The sequence below is a fragment of the Pangasianodon hypophthalmus genome, chromosome 4 (genome assembly GCF_027358585.1).
Source record: "Pangasianodon hypophthalmus isolate fPanHyp1 chromosome 4, fPanHyp1.pri, whole genome shotgun sequence".
Lineage (NCBI taxonomy): Eukaryota > Metazoa > Chordata > Actinopteri > Siluriformes > Pangasiidae > Pangasianodon > Pangasianodon hypophthalmus.
Window position 1 is genome coordinate 504,459 of NC_069713.1, and position 27,131 is coordinate 531,589.

At 40.8% G+C, this 27,131-nt stretch overlaps 1 protein-coding gene across 3 annotated transcripts in view; it reads right to left on the bottom strand.

Annotated features, from left to right (window-relative positions):
* LOC128318065 (uncharacterized) overlaps window positions 1–27,131 on the bottom strand; it is a 147,165-nt gene that overhangs the window by 9,505 nt on the left and 110,529 nt on the right. Inside the window, exon 1 of one of the 3 annotated variants that reach the window (XM_053233032.1) lies at window positions 1,563–1,640. The exons of the other annotated variants lie outside the window; for them this stretch is intronic. The gene's annotated coding sequence lies outside the window, so the exon portion shown is untranslated. Of the gene's footprint in view, window positions 1–1,562; window positions 1,641–27,131 lie in introns of those variants that run through there. 3 annotated transcript variants of the gene reach the window in all.

A 27,131-nucleotide genomic window follows, 5' to 3' on the forward strand; every position in this document is an offset into this window, starting at 1 on the left:
CTCCTGTGAAACCATCAGGGTCTGGGGTTTTTGAGTTTTGCATATTTAAAAGAGCCAAATTAAGTTCTTCTAGGTTTAGGGGCTTCTCTGGTTCTGCTTCATCATCTACAAGAATTTGGGGGGAAAAAAATCAAGGTCGGATGGGTCGTGCTCAATTTCAGACGAATATAAGGAAGTATAGAATTGTTTTAAAAACTGAATTCATTTCTAATTCATCCTTTGTGACTTTACCATCATCCTTACAGATGTACGTTATTATATTAGAAGGTGATTTGTGAGAATTTGAAAGCTAATACAATTTAGAACGAGACTGAAGAAGTCGTTCCGTTTGTTCAGTTGTTATTCGGTCAGTCTCAGTTTGCAGCCTTGTTCTTTCTGTAAAAATTTCAGATGAAGGCTTAGTTGCGGATTTTGAGTCTAATTGTTTAATCTGAGTGATGAGATCATTCCAGTGCTGTTTACTTTTCTTTTTTTACTCTCCCAAGATGAAAATGAAATTATTTCCTCCATCAAGCAAGCTTTTAAAGAGTGTAGCTTCACTCTCATCTGGAGAATGGCTGAGAGATAAAAAAGACATCAATTTATAAATGTGGCCTTTTTTCACTTTTTTCACAACAAAACCACAAAGCTAAAGCAGCAATAAAACCGGAAGTGAAAAACCAGGTGTTCTTCCTGAAAGCGCTGAAGCGCACACACACACACACACCCACCCACACACACACACACACCACACACACACACAGCTCCTACACAGCCAAAGCACCTTAACTTTCTACAAAACGATTATTTTAAATAGATCAGTAACAAAACAAACACACAACAATTCATAGTATCTGTGAGTATACAGGCTAAAAAATGGCAATATCGATTGAAGTTTAAAGAGACAATAATAATAATAATAATAATAATAATAATAATAATAATATAGTTTCTTAAAAAAGGTTTTTTTGTAAATTTATTTTTATCTGGCTTAAAACTTTTTAGAGTCTCATATATATATATATATATATGAGACTCTAAAAAGTATATATATACACACACATATTTATATAAATCTTTTAGCCTGTATACTGATAGATACTGTCAATTGCTGTTGTTCGTTTTGTGACTTATTTAATTAAAATGATCGTTGTGTAGAAAGTTAAGCTGCTTTTTACGTGCGGCTTCATTAACCGTGCTTTCAGGAGGAGCAGTGAGATTACTCGCAGTGTCAGGAGCCTTTCTGTTGTTTAGCCTGAGATAGCAAGCTCACTACATTAACGATATTTTCTCTAGTAAATACACCACCTTTTGGCGTTTATTAGCAAAAACAATAAAAACACTAAACACTACTCAAAATAACAATCCGGTATTTCTACACAACTATTTACAGAACTATTTACTGTCAGGTGTTTTATTTATTTATTTATTTATTTATTTTCCACGGCGGCCATTTTACAGAAACTCTTCATGACGAGTTTATTAAAAGTGCAGCTCTGTATTAACACATAAACTCATCTCAGTCGCTTAAACTGTAATATTTATATAACATTTGTGTGTTATAATATCTGTAATTAACTCACCGTGTGAAGGTTAAACACTCGGTCTGATCCACTCCGCTCCGTGCCGCTGAAGCTTCACCTTTTACACTTTCATATTCGATTCTCGCATGCGCACTTCACTCCCACAGCTAGTGATCTGTAACAGCCTGCATCAGTCTTTTACAGGTTTTTTTTTTAAAGTTGCGTTTTTTCTCAGTCTGTTTTAAAGTCAAAGTCAAAGTCAACTTTATTGTCAATTCTGCTATATGTACAGGACACACAGATGATTGAAATTTCGTTTCCCTCAGAACCATGGTGTGAGAAACCAACATAACAAGACAAATGATTAAAAAAGTAAAATAAAATAAAATATGTACACTATAGACATTCACGGCACATGTGAGTGTGTAGATATTTACATTTTAATGCAAACGAGAGAGCAGCAGTAGTAAAAGTGGCTTGTGCATTTGTGTGATTTGGGGGGTGTGTGTGTGTGTGTGTGTGTGTGTGTGTGTGTGTGCAGTTACAGTTCGGTGACTCTTAAGGCAGAGAGGGGAGAGAGTTGAGCTTTCTGACAGCCTGGTGGCTGAAGCTGTTCTTCAGTCTTGTGGTTCGGGCCTGGAGGCTGCGAAATCTCCTCCCCGATGGCAGAAGACTAAAGAGTCCTTGTAAGGGGTGGGTGGGGTCCCTGGGTGGGTGAGGTCCCCCGCTATGCTGAGTGCTTTTTGGGGTCCCCCGCTATGCTGAGTGCTTTTTGGGGTCCCCCGCTATGCTGAGTGCTTTTTGGGGTCCCCCGCTATGCTGAGGTCCCCCGCTATGCTGAGTGCTTTCCTGGTTAACTGGGTGCTGTAAATGTCTGTGAGGGAAGGTAATGTGGCACTGATGATTTTTCCTGCTGCGTTCATTATGCGCTGCAGTGTCTTCTGGTTTTGAGCAGTGCTGTTCCCAAACCACACAGTGATGCAGCTGGTCAGGATACTTTCAATGGTGCCACAGTAGAATGAGTACATGATGGGTGTCGGGACTCTGGCTCTTCTCACTTTGCAGAGGAAATAGAGGCATTGTTGTGCTTTCATGGCCAGAGATGCAGTGTTGGTGGTCCAGGAGAGGTCCTCTGTTATGTGCACACCCAGAAACTTGGTGCTGCTCACCCTCTCCACAGCAGCACTGTTGATGATCAGAGGAGGGTGCTGAGTGTGTGCTCTCCGAAAGTCGACAACAATCTCCTTTGTCTTCTCTATGTTTAGAGAGAGATTATTGTTGGTTTGTAGTCAGTGATGGTTTGGATTCCCTGCCACAGGCTCCTTGTGTCTCTGCTGTCTTTAAAGTTGTGGGTTATCCTCCTGGCGTATTGTCTTTTGGCCTTTTTGATGCCACGGGACAGGTTGGCCCTAGCTGTTCTCAGGTCGTCGTCATCGCCGGCCCTAAAGGCAGCATTTCGTGCCTTCAGCAGGTTATGGACCTCTCCTGTCAGCCATGGCTTCTGAGTGCCTCGTTTCTATCGTTGTTGTTAGAGCTGGGTGGAATGTAAACAGCGACCAGCAGAATCACTGTGAACTCCCTCGGAATGTAGACAGGTCGGGACTTGACGATTCTAAACTCCACAAGGGGAGAGCAGTGTCTGCAGACTACCACAGTATCACGACACCAAGCATCATTGATGTAAACACAGACCCCGCCACCGCAGGTCTTACCGCTCTCGACGCCGCCGTCCACGTATATATTTAGCACTTATTCCTCTCCGCTGTTAATATTTTATTGAACTAGACACAAACTACATGAATTACAAATCGAGCTAACACATTTTTCCCCTTGTGGTGCATAAATATTCCCACCCTTTAGAAATGTTGGTCCAGTGATACATGATAAACAATGTGCATTATGAAATATAGGCATCCAGTAAAACAGCTGTGTTTAATTTTAAAAACTGTGAGAAACTGAGTTTAATCATACTTTTATTCAGTGTCCTACAAAATTAATGACACTGAAAATACGGAGACAAAAAATAAATAAATAAACAAAATTTGTACCATTTTACAGTTTTAAAGCTTCAGTACAAATTTACCACTGTTGTTTCCATTCTCCATGAGTTTTTAATTGTTATAAAAATACTGATGATATCCGCAATATATCATAGAAAAGTATATAGTGACATCATTTATCACATTATTATGTCATACTGCACAGCCCTATATGACACACACACACGTTAAGCTTTTGTCACAAAGGGGAAGGTCAGTATTTCAACATTTAGAGAGTAATCCTGCACTAAAGTAATGCCACACTTTGATTTCGTGTTGTAGCTCATGATCTTATTTGCATGTTGTTGTGGCTTCTGTAAACTGCAGGACTGATGTTATGGTTTAGATAGAAAAGGGGAGCTAAGATTAATTTATAGGTATAGAACAGATACTCATGCTTTTCTTCTGAGATACACTGACCAACCAAATTCTAAAACTCACCAACCCCATTCTAAAACTGTGTTCTGAGATGCTTTTCTGCTCACCGTGGTTGTAAACAGTGGTTATTTGAGTTATTTGAGTGAATTATTTGAGTGGTTGTTTGAGCGTTCCTGTCACCTGAATTAATGAGCAGGTGTACAAGTGTTCCTAATAAATTGGTCAGTGAGTGGACTTTACAGTGCGTGGTCAGCGGTCTCAAAATTGGTTGTGGGTGTATGGGGTGGCCTGGGTGGGTGTTTAAAAAGTACAATGTTCATAAACAATATCTGTGATGAGGAGCTGCTTTGCATTCATTCTATATTTAAAGGGGTCCCTGGCTGCAACATCTATTGCTTGAGGCATTTCTGTGCACTGTGTTTGCCTCAAGATTATTTTAGAGTTCTGAAATTATTTTTATAGATCTAGGTCTAGTTTTGTATACAGTCAGATCCATAAGTATTTGGACAGTGACACAATTTTGTAATTTTACTTCTGTACACCGCCACAAGGGATTTGAAATGAAGCAATCAAGATGTGATTGAAGTGTAGACTTTCAGCTTGGGGTTTAACAAAAATACTGCATTAACCATTTAGGAATTACAGCCATTTTTTAATGGAGTCCCTCCATTTTCACAGGCTCAAAAGTAACTGGACAAACTAAAATAATCATAAATGTTAGGATTCTAAAATAATGCTGAAGACCTACCTCCACATGTTTGAGTGGATCACCACCCATGAAGGATGGCGTAAAAGGGACTGGGCCCAAGCGCTTGCACCATTCCTCACTGGAGAGGCCCAGCTGGCCTACTACACCCTTGCACCAGGGGCGACTGCTGATTATGACATCCTCAAAGAAGAAATCCTGGTGCGGTGTGGTCTCTCCTCCTCCAACACGGTGGCAGAGTTCCACAAGTGGACCTACAATCCCAAAACCACCCCCAGAGCCCTGCTCTGCATCACGAAACACTCGCTGCAACCAGGTCACCGCTACGAAAGTAGCCGAGAAGTCACCGTGGATTTTTTCCTGAGAACTCTGCCGCCCAAAGAGTGCAAGAGATGATCAAAGCACTAAAGTGGCCAGGATGAGAGCCCCTGACAACCCCAGAGAGATGATCGAAGCACTAGCATGTACCCAGACGACAGCACCGAAGACACCGGTCCCCCACTGTGCTGCACCGCGAGTCTACAACCACCACGCTTCCGGGACGCCTCCCGACCCCGTGCCACCGCGACCCTATATATAGCTACATATATATAGCGACCCTCCTGTCCCATTCCTCACTGCAGCCCACAGTCCAGAAAGCCAGCCACACCCACTCTCCCTCCACCAGCACCACCATTCCCCATCACAACTCCACTAAATAAATACATGTTTGTTTGCACTAACCCTGCCTGTTCAGAGTCTATGTTCTGCTTGCTTGCTCTCTCTCTCTACGTTTTATATATATATATATATATTTATTACACACACACATACATATATTAATCCAAGAGATTAATTACTTACCAAGAGTTCAAATAAGATCCAGGAAAATCTACATATACTTATATGTATATATATATATAATGTACATTTGCTTGTATGTGCACTTTAGTTTTGCAAAGATTTTGGACTGGTCCTCGTAACCCAGTATACAACAAACACAAATGCAGCAGCAAGATTTCACTCCTCTTTTAAATTCAATTAAATTTTATTTCATTTATATAGCGCTTTTAACAATGGACACTGTCACAAAGCAGCTTTACAGAAATCCAGATATAGATTTAGATCCCTAATGAGAAAGTCAGAGGCAATGGTGGCAAGAAAAAACTCTCTGAAATGACATGAGGAAGAAACCTTGAGAGGAACCAGACTGAGAGGAAACACCTCCTCACTGCTCATCCACAGCTGCATACTATAAAGTCAAACAGTACTGAGTGTGTGTAAAACTGCTAAAGTTACTTGACATGAGCATGTATGCTACGACTTTCTATTGGGCTGCTGCTGTTGTCAAAATTAGCGTCCAGGGATGTAGGAAGTGAACACAAAGAATAAATTAATGAAAAAGAAATTAAAGATGTTTTTAGAATCGGGGAGGCTGTCTGTTACTAAAGGAATGAGATGTGTGGAGTAATGAATCAAACAGAAACCGAAAATGCTTAGCAGAAAAACTTTAGTGAGGAATTATGTCCACAAAACTTCGGCGTAAATGCCAACTAACTACTCTCACTAACAAAACATAAATACAAGCATTAGCTCCCGCTCCTATCCTAGTGTTTTTATACAAGCGATATTCTACATGTTGCTTTGTGTAGGTCACGTGACATACTAACCTCATCTCAACACTATGAGTCAAGAGATAAATCCAACCATCAACTCTTAAAGAGAGAAAGGGAATCAGATCACAGCACAATCGGGCAAACAGCCAGAGTCAAATCAGAGGCGAGTAAATACAACATGTAGAGTAAAGGGAGCGATCAGAAATAACTCAAGATAAACTAACAAATCATAATTGCACCAGAAACTCGAAAAGGATGGACAGCGTGACAAACAAGCGAGAACTATCAGCAAAGGAGAAACACACTCTCCCGTCTTACGTCATTTCCGAGTCCTTATAGTAGACTGGGGGTGCCTGATTGGTTCAGAGATGGGTGTCGTCATCACGTTGACAGGGAAGATCGACCGGTCGGTTGTCCAATCACAGGATCTAAAAGTGGTAACAGTCAAAACAAGGCAGATAGAAAAAGACAAACCTCCCACAATATTACGGGACGTAACAGTGCACAGGGACATTGTCATGCTGGAACAGGTTTGGGCCTCTTACTTCCAGTGAAGGGAAACTGTAATGCTACAATACACAAAGACATTCTACACAATTGTGTATTTCCCAAGTTTGGGGATGAACCACATATGGGTGTGATGGTGTGATTAGATAACTGCATAAATGTGCACTTGTACAGGTGTTCCTAATAAAGTGGACAGTGAGGGTAAAGTGGTAATTAAAAAAATTAGGGTGGTCAAGGCTTGGCGTCGCAGAAAATTCATAATGTCCATTTGGGGTCGTTTGCCAGAAAAGTGTTGGAACCCCTGACCTACAGCCTAAGAAGGAAGGTGCTAATGTCACGTGACTACCTAAAGCAAGAGTCGTGACTAAGGCCAGTTCTGAAACCTGAATTCAGATTCCAACTGCAAATAAATACAGCTTACAAAACTATATCAAAGTTATGAGTTTAACTTTTACAAATAAGAAGTAAATAATGAATTAATCGCAAAGCTTTTTTCTGTGTCAGTAATCTCTCATAACGCCAGTTTACACTTCATTTCTTTCATTCAGTTTATACAGATCTACGAAACTAAATATTTAGTCATATATAAAGTAATATTTATGTTTATCAGACTGTTCCTAACATTTGTAAAACGTACTGTATTACCTAGATTATGTGTGTAAGCACCAGATAGCAAAGAGAGGTGGATTCATGTGTATGTTCAGTTGTACAGGTCAGTATCAGTCATCAGTTAGTTTCCAATGTTGAAGCAACACTCACTGTTCGCTCGCTTTATCAGGACCAACACAAAGCAGCTATTCTGAGTTCTGCGCATGCGCCTCATTTGGATCGTAACGGCCAACTGCCGCTTCACGCTGAGGTAAAGTTAAGCGAAAATATATATTTTGTTCGCCGCTTTAATACAGTGGTTTCACTGTGTAATGTTAAATATCATGTTAGAGTTGTAATGGTTTATATTGTGAAGCTTTTATAACGCTTCATAATTGTGTAATTTATCGTCGTGTTTGCGCGCGTGAGCTAAAGCAGCAGCTAACTCTGAGGTAAACTCAGCAGAGCCACAGCACAGCACTGAATGCTAAAGGCTTTCCCATGTAGAACACTGATTACAATTTTACACCTTTGTAAGCTTTTGTATCTCAGCAGAGAGGATTTGTAAATGCGTGGATGGAACCTACATGGTGAGGAATAACACCATCAGAACAGATCTCAGTGGAAATAAGACAAACATGTTGCCTGTGCACTTACTGATGCACATGAATTAGCCTACTGCTGAAGCAAAATGACTTAAAATATTTTCACACGTTACAGGCGAAGTAATATATTTACTTTTTCTTCTTTAAAATGTTGCTATATTTATATTTTACATCATTTCTCTTTTATGAAAATTACATGTAATCCCAAAATGCCATGTTTTATTCAGAGCCTTTGTTGGAGTTTACAGGTATCATAGAGGTGCAGTTATGGGAACGCTCCTGCTACAAGATGAGATGCTCTGGAATCGGTTTCACTGTTTCTGAACTGGAGGATTTTTATTGCAGGTTTTCTGGGAGCCCCAGTTAAAGACATCGAGAACTTACAGATGTCGGCCTTAACGTGTCAGCGTAGATAGACGTCTATTCCAGTCCTGTCTACACCACACCAGACTTCTCTCTGCATTGTGTAGATGGCTGACTACCACCAAGTTCTCTTCAGGTGTATAGAAACATAACAAAGGGACCAACTGAATACTGCAAGAGCAAAGAACTTGCCTTACTTCAGAAATAAATGTTAACTGCAAAGGAAAATAATTTATCTACTATATTTCTCTGTGCTCTGTTTTCAAGGGTAACATTTATTTATAAAGTGTTTACTGTGTAAGGTAGAGTTTAAAAATCCTGTGATCTACTGACACTAATGTTGTTCCACACCTGTATGTGTTTCTTTTGTGGAACACCATTCCTCACCTTTCATGTATTTTATAGAAGAAAGAGGCAGTGATAGTGAATGGTGACTGAGGCTCTTAACGTTCTGCCTTACATCTCCTTATAAAAGTCAGACAGTTTTGGAACAAAATAAGAGTGTGTATATTATGACAAGTTTCATTTTGGGGTAAACTATCTCTTTTAATTTGTAACTTTGAGACTAGTGATATTAGCGTATAATTTATTTTTATTAATCTGTTTGTGAATGCATGGGTGTGAAGGCATTTTTCTATATTTGGCTATTTAGTCTTAAGATTTATATACTGCAGAAAGTTTATTCTAAAGATGTATTTGTAAAACAGTGAGTAACGGAATGTGATGTGTTTAAAAAAATTATTATATATATCAGCTGATTTATTTATTTATATATGAATTATTTATTTATATATGAAGTATTATTTGAGTATTTGCGAGTTTAAAAACAATTAGAAAATGCGTTGATTGTGTGAAGTCGTTTCAGCGTACATTAAGCAAACCAATGACATCGCTTCTGCGTTTGTTTTCAGTGGCGTGTACGACGCTGGTTCAACACGACTTCGATAAGCAAAAAGATGTTGGATCACGTCACAGATCAACGCTGTTTCCACGCCGAGAGAGAGACATCGATTCTGTGTTGCTTCTGTGTCAGTTTGCTATCTGGGTTTATACATATTTTCTGATCTAGTTACCGTAATAAAGTAAACAAAATAGTTGCAGTGTTGTTATGTAGCAATATCCATGCACGCAGAGGCGTATCTACAGAGCAGGCAAGGCCAGCAATTACCTGCTGCCCCGCATTCTGAGAGGCCCCTGAGGGCTGATCTTTTAAATCATCAGAAATTTACATCTTAAAATAATGTGCAGCAACATCTCAGCAACTCCCTTTAGGGGCGCTGTCTCGTTTGTGACTTGTTTATGCTTCTGCGCCACCCCCCACACTCGAGTCGCACAAGCTTTAACTCCTGAAGATGAAGAGGACATACTGTACCTATCTGGAGACAAAACAAACATCTGCTGAACACGAACCTGCTGCAGAACCTGCAGTCAAAAGCAACCAGAAATTCAACCAGCAACAAACCCCCACAGTCCTAAACTACAGCGATACACAACGACGCAAAATAGAAAATAATTCGGCAACAAACCCCCACAATCCTAAACTACAGCGATACACAACGACGCAAAATAGAAAATAATTCAGCAACAAACCCCCACAGTCCTAAACTACAGCGATACACGACGACGCAAAATAGAAACTAATTCAGCAACAAACCCCCACAGTCCTAAACTACAGCGATACACGACGACGCAAAATAGAAAATAATTCAGCAACAAAGAGAATTTGCAGATTATTTGTTCCTTTAATGATGTCAATAATAAATTTACAGGATCTGGGGCCTCATTTCTAAAACTTTGTGTGGATGCCAGAGTGAAAGTGTGCATATGCACAAAGCCCAGAAAACTGCATGCACGCAAAAATAAAATCAGATTCAAAAAACTTTGCAAACGCGCACCTGCATGATGACACCTGAAGCAATCTTCCACCTGTAGCAGTCTCTGTATAGTGTACATTGTATACCGTTACTCCCGTATAGTCCTGCGTGGTGCGCTTCGGTACTGTTACTCCCGTATAGTCCTGCGTGGTGCGCTTCGGTACCGTTACTCCCGTATAGTCCTGCGTGTTGCGTGTCGGTACCGTTACTCCCATATAGTCCTGCGTGGTGCGCGTCGGTACCGTTACTCCGGTATAGTCCTGCGTGGTATGCGTCGGTACCGTTACTCCCGTATAGTCCTGCGTGTTGCGAGTCGGTACCGTTACTCCCGTATAGTCCTGCGTGGTGCGCGTCGGTACCCTTACTCCTGTATAGTCCTGCGTGGTGTGTGTCGGTACCGTTACTCCCGTATAGACCTGCGTGGTATGCGTTGGTACCGTTACCCCTGTATAGTCCTGCGTGTTGCGTGTCTGTACCGTTACTCCTGTATAGTCCTGCGTGGTGCGTGTCGGTACCGTTACTCCCGTATAGTCCTTACTCCCGTATAGTCCCGCGTGGTGCGCGTCGGTACCGTTACTCCCGTATAGTCCCGCGTGGTGCGTGTCGGTACAATTACTCCCGTATAGTCCTGCGTGTTGCATGTCGGTACCGTTACTCCCGTATAGTCCTGCGTGTTGCGTGTCGGTACCGTTACTCCTGTATAGTCCTGCGTGGTGCGTGTCGGTACCGTTACTCCCGTATAGTCCTGCGTGGTGCGTGTCGGTACCCTTACTCCCGTATAGTCCTTACTCCCGTATAGTCCCGCGTGGTGCGCGTCGGTACCGTTACTCCCGTATAGTCCTGCGTGGTGCGTGTCGGTACCGTTACTCCCGTATAGTCCTGCGTGGTGCGTGTCGGTACCGTTACTCCCGTATAGTCCTGCGTGGTGCGTGTCGTTACCCTTACTCCCGTATAGTCCTTACTCCCGTATAGTCCCGCGTGGTGCGCGTCGGTACCGTTACTCCCGTATAGTCCCGCGTGGTGCGCGTCGGTACCGTTACTCCTGTATAGTCCTGCGTGGTGCGCGTCGGTACCGTTGCTCCTGTATAGTCCTGCGTGGTGTGCGTCGGTACCGTTACCCCTGTATAGTCCTGCGTGTTGCGTGTCTGTACCGTTACTCCTGTATAGTCCTGCGTGGTGCGTGTCGGTACCGTTACTCCCGTATAGTCCTTACTCCCGTATAGTCCCGCGTGGTGCGCGTCGGTACCGTTACTCCCGTATAGTCCCGCGTGGTGCGTGTCGGTACAATTACTCCCGTATAGTCCTGCGTGTTGCATGTCGGTACCGTTACTCCCGTATAGTCCTGCGTGTTGCGTGTCGGTACCGTTACTCCTGTATAGTCCTGCGTGGTGCGTGTCGGTACCGTTACTCCCGTATAGTCCTGCGTGGTGCGTGTCGGTACCCTTACTCCCGTATAGTCCTTACTCCCGTATAGTCCCGCGTGGTGCGCGTCGGTACCGTTACTCCCGTATAGTCCTGCGTGGTGCGTGTCGGTACCGTTACTCCCGTATAGTCCTGCGTGGTGCGTGTCGGTACCGTTACTCCCGTATAGTCCTGCGTGGTGCGTGTCGTTACCCTTACTCCCGTATAGTCCTTACTCCCGTATAGTCCCGCGTGGTGCGCTTGGATACCGTTACTCCCGTATAGTCCCGCGTGGTGCGCGTCGGCACCCTTACTCCCGTATAGTCCCGCGTGGTGCGCGTCGGCACCCTTACTCCCGTATAGTCCCGCGTGGTGCGCGTCGGCACCCTTACTCCCGTATAGTCCCGCGTGGTGCGCGTCGGTACCCTTACTCCCGTATAGTCCTTACTCCCGTACAGTCCCGCGTGGTGCGCGTCGGTACCGTTACTCCCGTATAGTCCTTACTCCCGTATAGTCCCGCGTGGTGCGCGTCGGTACCGTTACTCCCGTATAGTCCCGCGTGGTGCGCGTCGGCACCCTTACTCCCGTATAGTCCCGCGTGGTGCGCGTCGGCACCGTTACTCCCGTATAGTCCCGCGTGGTGCGCGTCGGTACCGTTACTCCCGTATAGTCTCGCGTGGTGTGCGTCGGTACCCTTACTCCCGTATAGTCCCGCGTGGTGCGCGTCGGTAGCGTTACTCCCGTATAGTCTCGCGTGGTGCGCGTCGGTACCCTTACTCCCGTATCGTCTCGCGTGGTGCGCGTCGGTACCCTTACTCCCGTATAGTCCCGCGTGGTGCTTGTTGGTACCGTTACTCCCGTATAGTCCTGCGTGGTGTGCGTCGGTACCGTTACTCCCGTATAGTCCCGCGTGGTGCGTGTCGGTACCGTTACTCCCGTATAGTCCCGCGTGGTGCGCGTCGGTTCCGTTACTCCCGTATAGTCCCGCGTGGTGCACGTCGGTACCCTTACTCCTGATGTGTAATGATCTGTGTGGTTCAGACTCCAGTGACTTCAGCTGCCAGTCTTACAGTTTATTCCTTTCAGATATTAATATCACTTCTTCATCACTTCTTGTTCCATATAAATATTCTCTTTCTTTATGGCTTATTATTTGTTATTTATTTAATGAAATATCTCTCTGTAGTCACTAATGCATCTTTTATTTAAATAACACTTTAACAGTTCACTTTATTGCCATTTACAGTAGCTACATGTCTCTCCTCAGTGTAGTCGTGTTTATCTACTGAACTCCAGAATAAAGACCTCAGCAGCAGGTAAATTAAAGACAACACTGACCCCTACTGGCCTGTCTGTTACACATTACACATTAAATCCACACTGTATCCCTCAGTTACACAGTTTATAACGAACACATGCTTTGTGTGAATCTTTAATCGTAATGTTAACGATAACCTGAGGTAATTTATACCTGTTTACACTTTATAAATATTTTGATACAGGTGTGCTAATAGCGTTATTTTACTGCCACACAAATTTAGATAAAAAAACAGTCTATGTTACTAGGGAAACTGTGTCCCTTACCAACCAGGGAACCAATCAGGAGACGCCTTTAACCTGCAGCACTCTGCTATAAATGCAAACTGGAACTTCATTCTGAAGAGTTTTAAAAACAAGTGTATAAACATTTACACTCTGTATTATTACAATTTTAAATATGGCCACACATTAATTAAACAGTCACAAATAATTTAAAAAAAACATTGGATTTAGAGTGAATAACGGACATTTTTTCATATTATATGTACTCAGCTCTTTCAGACTGATGGTTAGCTCAGTTACCTCAGATTTTACCTCAGATTAGTTCAGTTACCTCAGATTAGCTCAATTAGCACGTCTCAGATTTCAGTTACCTCAGTTATCTCAAAATTCATTGAAAATTCATTCTTCTTGTGAGCTGAAAATGGTTTAGGCAACATCTCTCAAGCGTCATGCGGTAACCACGGAGATTCCCCAGTCCCTCAGATTGGCTGGTAATGAGACTGATCACCCTTTCAGGATCACTGCAGTGTCCACGGCGGTGTAGCTGCAGATTTCTGAGTTGCCTTCTCAAGTGACGGACACTAATTTGGAAATTTTCTAGCACTGACAAACATGAGGCTAGTTAGTTAGATAGATAGATAGATAGATAGATAGATAGATAGATATTTCCCAATGGGGAAATTTAGGATAAATATAGTGAAATTCCACACAGGAACCCAGGAGCAGGATCAAACTCGGAGGAAAGCGCTACAATAGGCTAGTGTCACTGTGATTGACGGGGAGAGAGAGTATGCCCCTCCCATCCAGAGAGCACAGCCAGTTTAGCCCTCTTGTACTCTCGGCCACGAACGGCTGTGGCATTGTGGGGACTTAAACTCGTGATCTCCAAGCGAAAGCAGGGTTTTTGATGTTCCTTACCAATAAACTTCAAGTATTCAGTATAGTATAAAGTATATACTGCAGGTGACTAAGTCATAATATTGCACATTGAACGTTTTGAAAAGTGACCAGTGATAGTATTGCACATTACCCTCTACACTGGTGTACACAGTTCAGTATAGACACACAGAAGTACAGATTGAAATGGAATAAGTGACCGTAGTTGAGTAAGTGACCAGAGACAGTAACTGTACATTTACATTCTACATTTAGTGCATTGAGAGTTTAGAGTCCTGATAAATAAAGTGATCAGGTGATAGTATTGCACATTGACATTCTACATATGATATAAACAGCAAGTGTAGACAAAAGTAGAGAAATAAGTCACTGGAGTTGGACACAGTGATCAGAGGTAGTACTGTACATTGACAGTTAACGTTTAGTGAATTTGTGGGTTTATAGTCCTGATAGCATTAGGGAAAAAACTGTCCTGAAAAGCGAGTGGTCCTTGTTCTTAAGGATCTGTACCGCCTGTCCAAGGGCAGTAGATCAAACAGGTGGTGGCCTGGGTGTGATGTGTCCTTGATGATGTTTTTGGCCCTAATGAGATAACGGGAGCAGGCAATAGCTTCCAGCAAGGGTAGTGAGCAGCCAGTGATTTTTTGGGCTGTGTTGATTATCCTTTGGAGGGCTCTTGTCTGCTGCAGTGCAACTGAAGGGGCAGTGGTAGCTCAGTGGTTAAGATGTTGGACTACTGATTGGAAGGTCATGAGTTCAATCCCCAGCACCATCAAGCTGCCACTGCTGGGCCCTTGAGCAAGGCCCTTAACCCTCAACTGTTCAGTTGTATAAAAAAAAAAGAGATGTAAGTGTAAATCGTTCTGGATAAGGGTGTCTGCTAAATGCTGTAAATGTAAACTGGAGTACCACACCAAAATGCTGTATACTACCATGCTTTCGATGGTGGAGTAGTAAAAGGCCACCAGCAGCTTGCACTCCAGGTTGTTTTTTCTGTGCACTCTGAGGAATTGTAGCCGTTGCTGTGCCTTTTTGATGATTGCTAAGGTGTTAGCAGACCAAGAGAGGTCATCAGATATGTGGACACCCAGGAATCTGTACCTTGTCAGATACTCCGTCAGGGCCAGCATCCTTTCTTGTCTTTACGGTTTTGAGCACTTGTCTCTCCTCCCATTCCTGTAGGGTGAGATGGCAGGTGCTAGAGGTTGGTGGTGGCATTGAATTTGCATTGGCCCCAGTGACCTCAAAGCAGGCAAAGAAATGGTTAAGTTCCTCAGCCAGTGAGGCATCAGCATAGATGGTGCTGTGGTTATTGTTCTTGTAATTGGTGATGCTCTGAATTCCCTGCCACACTCTTCTTGGGTCTTTAAGCAGTGACTGGACCTCACTTGTCATCCAGTTTTTCTGGATCTTTTTGTCGACAGTGACATTGTCCGTGCAGTTTTTAATATAAAACAATACAGTTTCTGTGTATTGCTCCAGGTCCTGCTGTTCAAAAACCTCCCAGGCTGTACATTTCAAACAGTCCTGCAGTTGAGAGAGAGCTCCCTCAGGCCAAGTTTTTATGATCTTTATGACTGGCTTTGTTTTCCTCCTCAGCGGGGTGTATGCAGGGAGAAGGAGCAGTGAACAGTGACCTGACTGTCCTAGGTGGGGGAGAGGTGCAGCCCTGTAGGCATTCTTTATGTTGGAGTACACACGGTCCAGTGTATTTTTCCTTCTGGTTGCACACTTATCATATTGGGTGAAATTAGGTAGTACTGTTTTCAGGCACGTTTGATTAAAATCACCCGCTATGATGTACACTCTGTCTGGATGAGTTCGTTGGTGTTTATTTACAGAAGTGAATAGCATTAGCGTCTGGTGGAATGTACACAGCAGTCACTATCACTGCTGTTAGCTCTCTTGGTAAATAAAATGGTTTACAAATAACCGTCAGCATTTCTAAGTCAGGGGACCAGTACCTGTCTATGATTTTACCAATCATTGTGCACAAAGATGCAAAGTCCCCCTCTTCTGCTCTTACCCGAGTCTTTGTTTCTGTCCTGCCAGTGGATTGTCGTCCTGCTAGCTGAATCGCAGCATCGGGAATTAGCGCGTGAAGCCAGGTTTTGGTTCATTCACATTACCATCACGCAGCAATCCCGAACGAGACGATTTGCTGTGATTTGTAGCTCCAACTCATCCATTTTGTGTGTCATAGATCTGGCTTGGTGAGAAAGATGCTCGGAAGTGGTGGTTTAAACGGTTGTTTACATAGCCGAATAAGTAGGCCTGCCCGGCATCCTCGTTTTTGTTTCCTCTCCCCCCGCTGCCTCTTCTGGCTTGTTCATTAAGCATCTAAAACCAGACCTGCATTTCTGTAAAGCTGCTTTAGCACAATGTCTATTGTTAAAAATCACTATATAAATAAAATTGCATTGAGTGAAATCTGGCCAGTCTGGGTTTATATCAGATGTGATCTCACAGCACAGGTGAAATAACATCACAGTGTGAAATCTTGTGTTGGCTTTAATAAAACTCAGCAGGTCCAAAGTGCCAGTGCTGAAACCACAGTGGAGGTCAGGAGGTATCTGACTGATTTACATTTCTAGTGTTTAGCAGAGACTCTTATCCAGAGAGATTCATACCTCTAAGAACAGAAACCCACTGGAGTCCTGGAGGACAAATTCTGCTTCTTTTACAGATGCAATAATGAAGCAGCTGCAGACTTAATCTACATTTGAATAAAGACAGAGTAAAGTATAACATTACATTAAAGGATAAATGTTTTAAATATTTTTTGATGTTCCTAGTAAAAAGCCCCAGCAAAAGTTATTTCCCAAAATAAAAACATACAAGTATATTTGTTTTTCTGCATCTGTTTATTCCTGTATTCTTCTGAAAACGTCTGTTTATTCCTGTATTCTCCTTTGACTTATACAAACAAGTATTATACATTACACATCATCAACTGCAGAATGTAATAAATCAGCAAAGGAGGATTTTCTGATGTCACTTTCTGAAGACATCTTTAGTCAAGGCACCAGAAATGAGCTATTTACATATTTACATAATTCTATAATTTCTATCCAGAACACAGACAAAATTAATTTACATTTACATTTATGGCATTTTTGCAAATGCGGCATGACTTACAGAAGTGCTTTTAAGTCTTTAGACGTTGGTTGAAGACTACCAGTGACTCAGCTGCTAGGACATCTAGAGGAAGTTTATTCCAATCATTCGGACACCTCAGTGCCAGAACTTTATTTCTGTATTCTTTTGACTTATACAAATAAATCTGGTATTTCTAGATTACACATCATCAACTGCAGAACATAATAAATAGGCAAATGTTAGAAAGGAGATAGCTGCTATCGGCTAACTCAAACATGAGCAAATAGTAGAGGTGGGAAATACACAAAAATATTAAAACATGATTGTGCGATACACGGCATGCAGCAGGAAATGTAGGTTTGGTAGGAAATTTACAGCAAAACAACGCTGCATTTAAAAATAAACCTTTTAATTTGGTAATACTTTTATTTAATGTCTAAAAATTAGCAGTGAAAAGGAAAACAAATGTTTAAAAGAATTAAAAAAAAAAAAGTTTAATAATCAAAACAGTAGAATATATATGTAACATGAGATCAGCTGTTTCCAGAATCTCAGTAGAGAGCTATTGGAACATCAACACTAACATTTTTACTCCAGCTGTGTTAAAGCCTCAGCGTATGTAACATGGAGATAACGTCTGTGAGCGCTGTGTGAAGATAAAACCACCTTCATGAGCTCACACACTCTCTGCAGTTTCATAATGTTCGTGTTTTTCCCACCTGTCTGTTGTGATTCCTCTCCCTGTGAGCTGCTCCATGTCAGTTTGAGCTGCTCAGTAACTTTCCCACTAGCTGGGACTGATCAGTGTTTACTGGGTGTGTCCTCATACACACGTGTTCACTAGCTGGGACTGATCAGTGTTTACTGGGTGTGTCCTCACACACACGTGTTCACTAGCTGGGACTGATCAGCGTTTACTGGGTGTGTCCTCACACACACGTGTTCACTAGCTGGGACTGATCAGCGTTTACTGGGTGTGTCCTCATACACACGTGTTCACTAGCTGGGACTGATCAGCGTTTACTGGGTGTGTCCTCATACACACGTGTTCACTAGCTGGGACTGATCAGCGTTTACTGGGTGTGTCCTCACACACACGTGTTCACTAGCTGGGACTGATCAGCGTTTACTGGGTGTGTCCTCACACACACGTGTTCACTAGCTGGGACTGATCAGCGTTTACTGGGTGTGTCCTCACACACACGTGTTCACTAGCTGGGACTGATCAGCGTTTACTGGGTGTGTCCTCATACACACACGTGTTCACTAGCTGGGACTGATCAGCGTTTACTGGGTGTGTCCTCATACACACAAGTGTTCACTAGCTGGGACTGATCAGTGTTTACTGGGTGTGTCCTCATACACACACGTGTTCACTAGCTGGGACTGATCAGTGTTTACTGGGTGTGTCCTCATACACACGTGTTCACTAGCTGGGACTGATCAGTGTTTACTGGGTGTGTCCTCATACACACACGTGTTCACTAGCTGGGACTGATCAGTGTTTACTGGGTGTGTCCTCACACACACGTGTTCACTAACTGGGTCTGATCAGTGTTTGCCCCTAATTTGGAAAACCCTTCAAGCTGGAAGTTGATGCCAGCAGTACTGGTGTGGGTCGTAACAGAGGACACACCCAGTAAACACTGATCAGTCCCAGCTATTTTATTATTATTTTTTTCCCTATTTTCAGTGTCATTAATTTTGTAGGACACTGAATAAAAGTATGATTAAACTCAGTTTCTCACAGTTTTTAAAATTAAACACAGCTGTTTTACTGGATGCCTATATTTCATAATGCACATTGTTTATCATGTATCACTGGACCAACATGTTATTCCATTCTTATGTTTGAGCTTCAGGTTCTCTTCCTGCTCCAACATGCTTTCGTTCTCTGGCAGGTCCCTCATTTCTGAGGTACCATTCCAGCTCTGATGTCTTCCTGCTCCACTGCTGCTCCTCTGTACGACTTAATAGAGATGAAACGTATAAAAAATAATTAAAGTGCACATTATTAAATACTAATCACCAACTTCAAAACCTACACTCAATAAATTCATCACATCTCCTGAAAGGCTGAGGAATAAAATTAAGATGAATTCAGTTGAAAGTCTTTATTTATAAAGAGACTGTAGAGGATTTGCTTCTCAGAGTGAGACTGGAGGAATTCAGTTTTAAAGAGTCAGAGCATCGTATGTAATGCTGAGTGTTCAGATAAATATTTAAAACTATTAATAATCTGATGTTTAAACAGTTAACTGTTCTCTCTCAGTGATCATGTGAGATTACTGAATTAAACGTGGAACTATTCTGACAGTAAAAGTGTAATTTATAGGTGATAATTCTATTTATTTTGTGGAAGTGTGCATGCAGTAACTGAGTGGCGTCTAATCAGGGTGATGTGCTGTGGATTTTATTCTGGTTACAGCACGCAGTCATGTGATCTCTGATGTCACGGAGCTGCACGTCACTGGTACTTACTTCATCTCTTTGGCAGCGCCGATTCCTCAGGTAGCAGATTATCATCACAGGCAGCGCAACAAGCAGAAGAACCATCAGCACTATCAGGATAATCGCCCACACTGGTAGCGCTCTCTCTGTCTCAAACACACACACACACACTGTTAGCTTTACTGACTTTATCCTACACACACACACACACACACACTGTTAGCTTTACTGAATTTATCCTACACACACACACACACACACACTTTTAGCTTTACTGACTTTATCCTACACACACACACACACACACACACACTGTTAGCTTTACTGACTTCATCCTACACACATACACACACACACACACACACACTGTTAGCTTTACTGACTTTATCCTACACACACTTTGACTGCAAAAATCCTATTTGTTTCTTAAAAGAGGATTTATATTTAAATGTTGAAGTTTCCACACTGACACCAATCACACTGAATACGTACCTCTCACTGATACTGAGTAAATATGAAGGTCTTCATTATTCTCCGTGTCTCGGACGATGTAAACTCCCCCATCAGTCGAATTTACTCCTCTCAGTGTAAGAACTGTGTTAGTGAGTGATGTTCTCGGTGTGTATTCAGCTGTACAGCGTAGTGAGCTTCTATCCACAGTGCAGATCTGTTCACCATAAGGATCTGCTGAATCTTCACCCTTATAGATCACCTTCACTCGCTCTGATACGTGCAAATCCAGCTGCAGATCGTCACCAGGGTTTATCTGAACTGATGATATCATGGCTGAGGAGAAAAAACACTCATCATCTTAACTGGGTGTAAATGTGATATAACACATTAAACCTAAATCAGTAAGAGTGTATAAGCTATAGAGCAGGTAAAGACACTTACTCTCGATGCTGAGACGCACATCTTTAATGTCTCTGCCACCACACTCACACGTGTACGTGTTCCTCTTACTGTAATCAGCTGCAGTGATGGTGAGGGTGAGATCTCCCTTCAGGTACTGATCATGGGACATTTTAAATCCCTCCTTTAGTGACCAGCAGGATGTCTGATTACACCGAGCCACTACAACACTTTGGTTACTGGACAGAGTCCATTTGGCCTCACGAGAACATTTCCGTTCACAGGGCAGAGCAGCAGCCTGATTAAACTTCACCTGTACAGTAGTGACAGCTGATACAGGTACTGAAAGAGAGAAGCAGGTAAACAGAATAAAATATAAACCTATACATGCACATATGATTAAATTAAAATTAAAATGTGTATATCTCACACATTTCAGTATAAAGCCTTCCTATAAAACACTTTGTATTTATAAATAAAACAATATGCACATGTGACCTGGTTGCAAGAAAACCATAAGAGACCAGAACCTGTCATAAGAGAACTACAGATTCTTTCAAGAATCAGACTGATGTTAGCTAAAATGTTCTTCAGTTGTTATTATGGATTAGCACTAAAGGACAGCGAGTGCTGTTCAGCTAAACTAACAGTGGAACTCTAGAAGATCCTTACGGTATGATTTTTTAGCAGGCTATACAGGTTTATTAAAGCAATTTAAATGAGTTATTTTAGCTAACTAGCAAGCTAAGCCTGTTAAATTGTTGATTATCTGATAGTAACGCAGTGAAAACAGTTGTGTTTATAATCACATTTCTGATTCTGACGCTCAAAAGCACAGCTCAACGTTTTAGAAAACAAATTCTGTCTCAGCTCTTAAATCATTATAGTCTCCTGCATTGTTTCTGCAACCAGGAGGTGCAGCTGATGTCACACTAACGTCTCTCACTCAGGAGTCTATAATTCATGTTTTATATCATATATGATCTGTATATGTACATTTTAAACAATATTGCTGTTTTACATTTCACTAAACGTTATTATACGCTTTTCTCTTTCCATTATAATCACAACTGATTAAATAGCAGCATAAAATAAAAAGAAAAAAATATCAGTAAAGATCAAGATATTTTACATGAATACACTGTGAAGTGTTTTTATTTTTTATTTACTGAAATGATTTCTAAACATATATGCTAATGAATGAGAAAAAAACCTAAAAGTACTGACACTTTCAGCCTCATCACTAAATCCAGAGTAAATAAACAGAATAAATCTAAAAGCCTCCATCCCGACAGGCTCCACCCCCTTTCCCCTGGTGACTGGTACACTGCTGCTGTTTGGCCTGTATTTGCATATGGAACCTGATTGGCTCTTATATTTGATGACGCAGTAACACTCTCCTGTAACTCAGGTTTGTTTCTTAATAGAAGGATTTTCACACTTTGATCCTCTGAATTCTGAAATGAAATCCTGAGAAAGTAAATGTAATTAATCCTAAAACATGTTTAATAGAGGTTTGTAAGACTGTAAGAGGAACTCGCTGAGCCCAGTGTGAGCAGTGAGACTGAAATCACACTCACCTGTGATGAACGTGAGGATGAATAAAAGCAGGACATGGTGAGGAACCCTGCAGGTCTCCATGTCTGAGACACAACACCACCAGCAGCACTGCACAGGTGAGAACAGGTGAGGAATTAACCAGGTACCTAAACACAATAAGTGCAGTGGGAAAGCTTAAGAACAAAAAACGACATGGAGAGTAGAGACAGGAACCTGACACACACACACACACATACACACACACACCTAACACTGGAGCTGTGACGGCTAAGTGAGGGGCTAGTAATTACTAATATTGATTAATATTTATTTGTAGCTATCTACTTCATAAAACTTTGTAACCTCATCAACTAAGAATTACTACTACTAATAATAATAATGATAAGATATGATAAAAAAAAAATGTTATAATAAAAGTGGGGTTTTTTTTTTGCTTTTTTAATTTATGCAACCATCAACAACATACGTAATCACTAAGACAATACTACACGTGTACAAACAGAGGAAAAAACAGAAGGAACAAACATAAAATACTGTTTACATACAAATAAAAAACATACAGGAAAATCATGAACAAAATCAGGTATCAGCATCGATTCATCCCATTTCAGCTATAACTGATTCTGAAGATAACTTATGAAAGGCCACATAACAGCGAACGTGGAGCAGAACCCCACAGATTCAGTCTTATTTTTCCAGACTTAAGAATAGCGGTTGATATCACTGTTTGAAAGAGTGGTCTTTTCACTGACAATACCAAAGATGGCTTTTAGAGGGTTTGGACTAACATTTTTACTAAATCTTAGAATAAGACTCAAAAATCAGTGACCAGAAAACAAACAGCCTGGGACAAAACCAAAACATATGGATAAAATGGACGCATAAAATCACTCATCTGTAGATATCTGAAAAAATGAGTCTTTGGTATTTTGAACTGAGATTCTAATTGTGCAAATGATAGGAAGCTCCCATCAACAAATAGATCTTTGAATAATGAAATGACTTTTTACTGCCATAGCAAGAATGCAAGGTCATTAAGAGGCTGGACAAATCCATAATTTCTGGCACCTGGTGCACAAACAGAACCTCTCTGCCATCCATAATATTTACGAATTTGGACCCAAATCTGAACAGAATTCCAATCCACAGGACGTACTGAATGAGAGTCAAGACCGAGTGGTAAGGGTGAGAATAAAAGAGCTGGAAATGAAAAAGGAAGGCAAGCTGAGGATTCAATATGGACCCAATCCGGTAAATGATTAGAGTTATGTGAATCCTGCCAATATGCTAAAGCTCTCAAATTGCAGGCCCAGTAATATAGTTAGAAATGTGGAAGAGCCATCCTCCCTAGTTCCTTGGGATTTCATAAAAAACACAAGCATATTCTAGGGAGTTTCTTATTCCAAAGAAAAGATGCTATTGTCTTAATTAAATAAACAACATAAGATTTTTTAATATTAATATATACTTTCCAGCCAAGGGGATAGGAAGCCTGGACTATTTTTCAACAGCTATCTTTGTTCAGACTAAATGTGGAGCAAAATTAAGTTTAAATAACTCAGAAATATTTCTTGATACAACCACACCAAGATATGTGACACTGTCTGGGGCTAATTTAAATGGATAAGCAGAAAAGGAAGATAGTTTTGCAGCTTGATTTATAGGAAATAGCTCACTCTTGGAAAGACTGACATTATATCCTGTCATAGTGCTGAAACGCTCAAATACAGCCACAACATGAGGAAGAGAATTATGTGGATCTGAGATATACAGGAGCAGGTCATCTGCGTATAATGATAATTTACGCTCTCTGCCCCTCTAATAATTCCCTGAATAACTGATGTTGATCTCAGCAAAACAGCTAAAGGTTCAATCGCTACTATGAAAAGTGGGGACACATGGGGCCTCCCTGTCTAGTTCCCCTGTGTAATGGAAGAAATTGTGAACTAATATTATTAGTGATGACAGATGAGGAGGGAAAAGCATACAGAAATTTTACCCATGATAAGAACTTTGGGCCCAAACCGAATTTCTTTAAACAGCTGAAAAGATCCACTTCTGCTAAAGCAGCAATAAAACCGGAAGTGAAAAACCAGCCGTTCTTCCTGAAAGTGCTGAAGCAAGCACACACAACCACAGACACACCACACACACACACACACACACACACACAGCGAGCTCCTACACACCCACACACACACACACCACACACACACACACACACACACACACACCACACAACCACACACACACACCACACAACCACACACACCCAAAGCACCTTAACTTTCTACAAAACGATTATTTTAAATAGATCAGTAACAAAACAATCACACAATTCATAGTATCTGTGAGTATACAGGCTAAAAAATGGCAATATCGATCGAAGTTTAAAGAGATAATAATAATAATAATAATAGTAATAATAATAATAATATAGATTCTTAGAAAAGGTTTTTTTGTAAATTTATTTTTATCTGACTTAAAACTTTTTAGAGTCTCATATATATGTATGTATGTATGTATGTATATGTGTGTATATATATATATATATATATATATATATATATATATATATATATATGTACACATTTATATAAATCTTTTAGCCTGTATACTGATAGATACTGTCAACTGTTGTGTTTGTTTTGTGACTTTATTGTGTAGAAAGTTAAGCTGCTTTTTACGTGCGGCTTCATTAACCGTGCTTTCAGGAGGAGCAGTGAGATTACTCGCAGTGTCAGGAGCAGTAAAATATAATCATAAAGCTAAAGCGGCAGTAAAAGTGGAAGTGAAGGCCGTCAGGAGCCATTTTGTTGTTTAGCCTGAGATAGCTAGCTCACTACATTAACGCTATTTTCTCTAGTAAATACACCACCGTTTGGCGTTTATTAGCAAAAACAATAAAAACACTAAACACTACTCAAAATAACAATCCGGTATTTCTGTACAACTATTTACAGAACTATTTACTGTCAGGTGTTTTATTTATTTATTTATTTATTTATTTTCCACGGCGGCCATTTTACAGAAACTCTTCATGACGAGTTTATTAAAAGTGCAGCTCTGTATTAACACATAAACTCATCTCAGTCGCTTAAACTGTAATATTTATATAACATTTGTGTGTTATAATATCTGTAATTAACTCACTGTGTGAAGGTTAAACACTCAGTTTGCTCCACTCCGCTCCGTGCCACTGAAGCTCCAACTTTTACACTTTCTTATTCGATTCACGCATGCGCACTTCACTCCCACAGCTAGTGATCTGTAACAGCCTGCATCAGTCTTTTACAGGTTTTTTAAAGTTGTTTTTTCTCAGTCAGTTTTAGCGCTTATTCCTCTCAGCTGTTAATATTTTATTGAACTAGACACAAACTACATGAATTACAAATCGAGCTAACACATTTTTCCCCTTGTGGTGCATAAATATTCCCACCTTTTAGAAATGTTGGTCCAGTGATACATGATAAACAATGTGCATTATGAAATATAGGCATCCAGTAAAACAGCTGTGTTTAATTTTAAAAACTGTGAGAAACTGAGTTTAATCATACTTTTATTCAGTGTCCTACAAAATTAATGACACTGAAAATACGGAGACAAAAAATAAATAAATAAACAAAATTTGTACCATTTTACGGTTTTAAAGCTTCAGTACAAATTTACCACTGTTGTTTCCATTCTCCATGAGTTTTTAATTGTTATAAAAATACTGATGATATCCGCAATATATCATAGAAAAGTATATTGTGACATCATTTATCACATTATTATGTCATACTGCACAGCCCTATATGACACACACACACACACACACACACACACGTTAAGCTTTTGTCACAAAGGGGAAGGTCAGTATTTCAACATTTAGAGAGTAATCCTGCACTAAAGTAATGCCACACTTTGATTTCGTGTTGTAGCTCATGATCTTATTTGCATGTTGTTGTGGCTTCTGTAAACTGCAGGACTGATGTTATGGTTTAGATAGAAAAGGGGAGCTAAGATTAATTTATAGGTATAGAACAGATACTCATGCTTTTCTTCTGAGATACACTCACCAACCAAATTCTAAAACTCACCAACTCCATTCTAAAACTGTGTTCTGAGATGCTTTTCTGCTCACCGTGGTTGTAAAGAGTGGTTATTTGAGTTATTTGAGTGAATTATTTGAGTGGTTGTTTGAGCGTTCCTGTCACCTGAATTAATGAGCAGGTGTACAGGTGTTCCTAATAAATTGGTCAGTGAGTGGACTTTACAGTGCGCAGTCAGCGGTCTCAAAATTGGTTGTGGGTGTATGGGGTGGCCTGGGTGGGTGTTTAAAAAGTACAATGTTCATAAACAATATCTGTGATGAGGAGCTGCTTTGCATTCATTTTATATTTAAAGGGGTCCCTGGCTGCAACATCTACTGCTTGAGGCATTTCTGTGCACTGTGTTTGGCTCGAGATTATTTTAGAGTTCTGAAATTATTTTTATAGATCTAGGTCTAGTTTCATATACAGTCAGATCCATAAGTATTTGGACAGTGACACAATTTTCATAATTTTACTTCTGTACACCGCCACAAGGGATTTGAAATGAAGCAATCAAGATGTGATTGAAGTGTAGACTTTCAGCTTGGGGTTTAACAAAAATATTGAATTAACCATTTAGGAATTACAGCCATTTTTTAATGGAGTCCCTCCATATTCACAGGCTCAAAAGTAACTGGACAAACTAAAATAATCATAAATGTTAGGATTATTTTTAATACTTAGATGCGAATCCTTTGCAGTCAGTGACGTCCATGGTTTCCAGATTTCAGGCAGTCACCAAATGCTGAGTTTCCTCCCTCCTTCCTTCCTGAAAGCGCTGAAACACCCACACACCACACAACCACACACTACACAACCACACACTACACAACCACACACCACACACAACCACACACACCCAAAGCACCTTAACTTTCTACAAAACGATTATTTTAAATAGATCAGTAACAAAACAAACACACAACAATTCATAGTATCTGTGAGTATACAGGCTAAAAAATGGCAATATCGATCGAAGTTTAAAGAGATAATAATAATAATAATAATAATGAAAATAATAATAATAATAATATAGTTTCTTAAAAAAGGTTTTTTTGTAAATTTATTTTTACGCTACATAAGGCCAACCAGACCA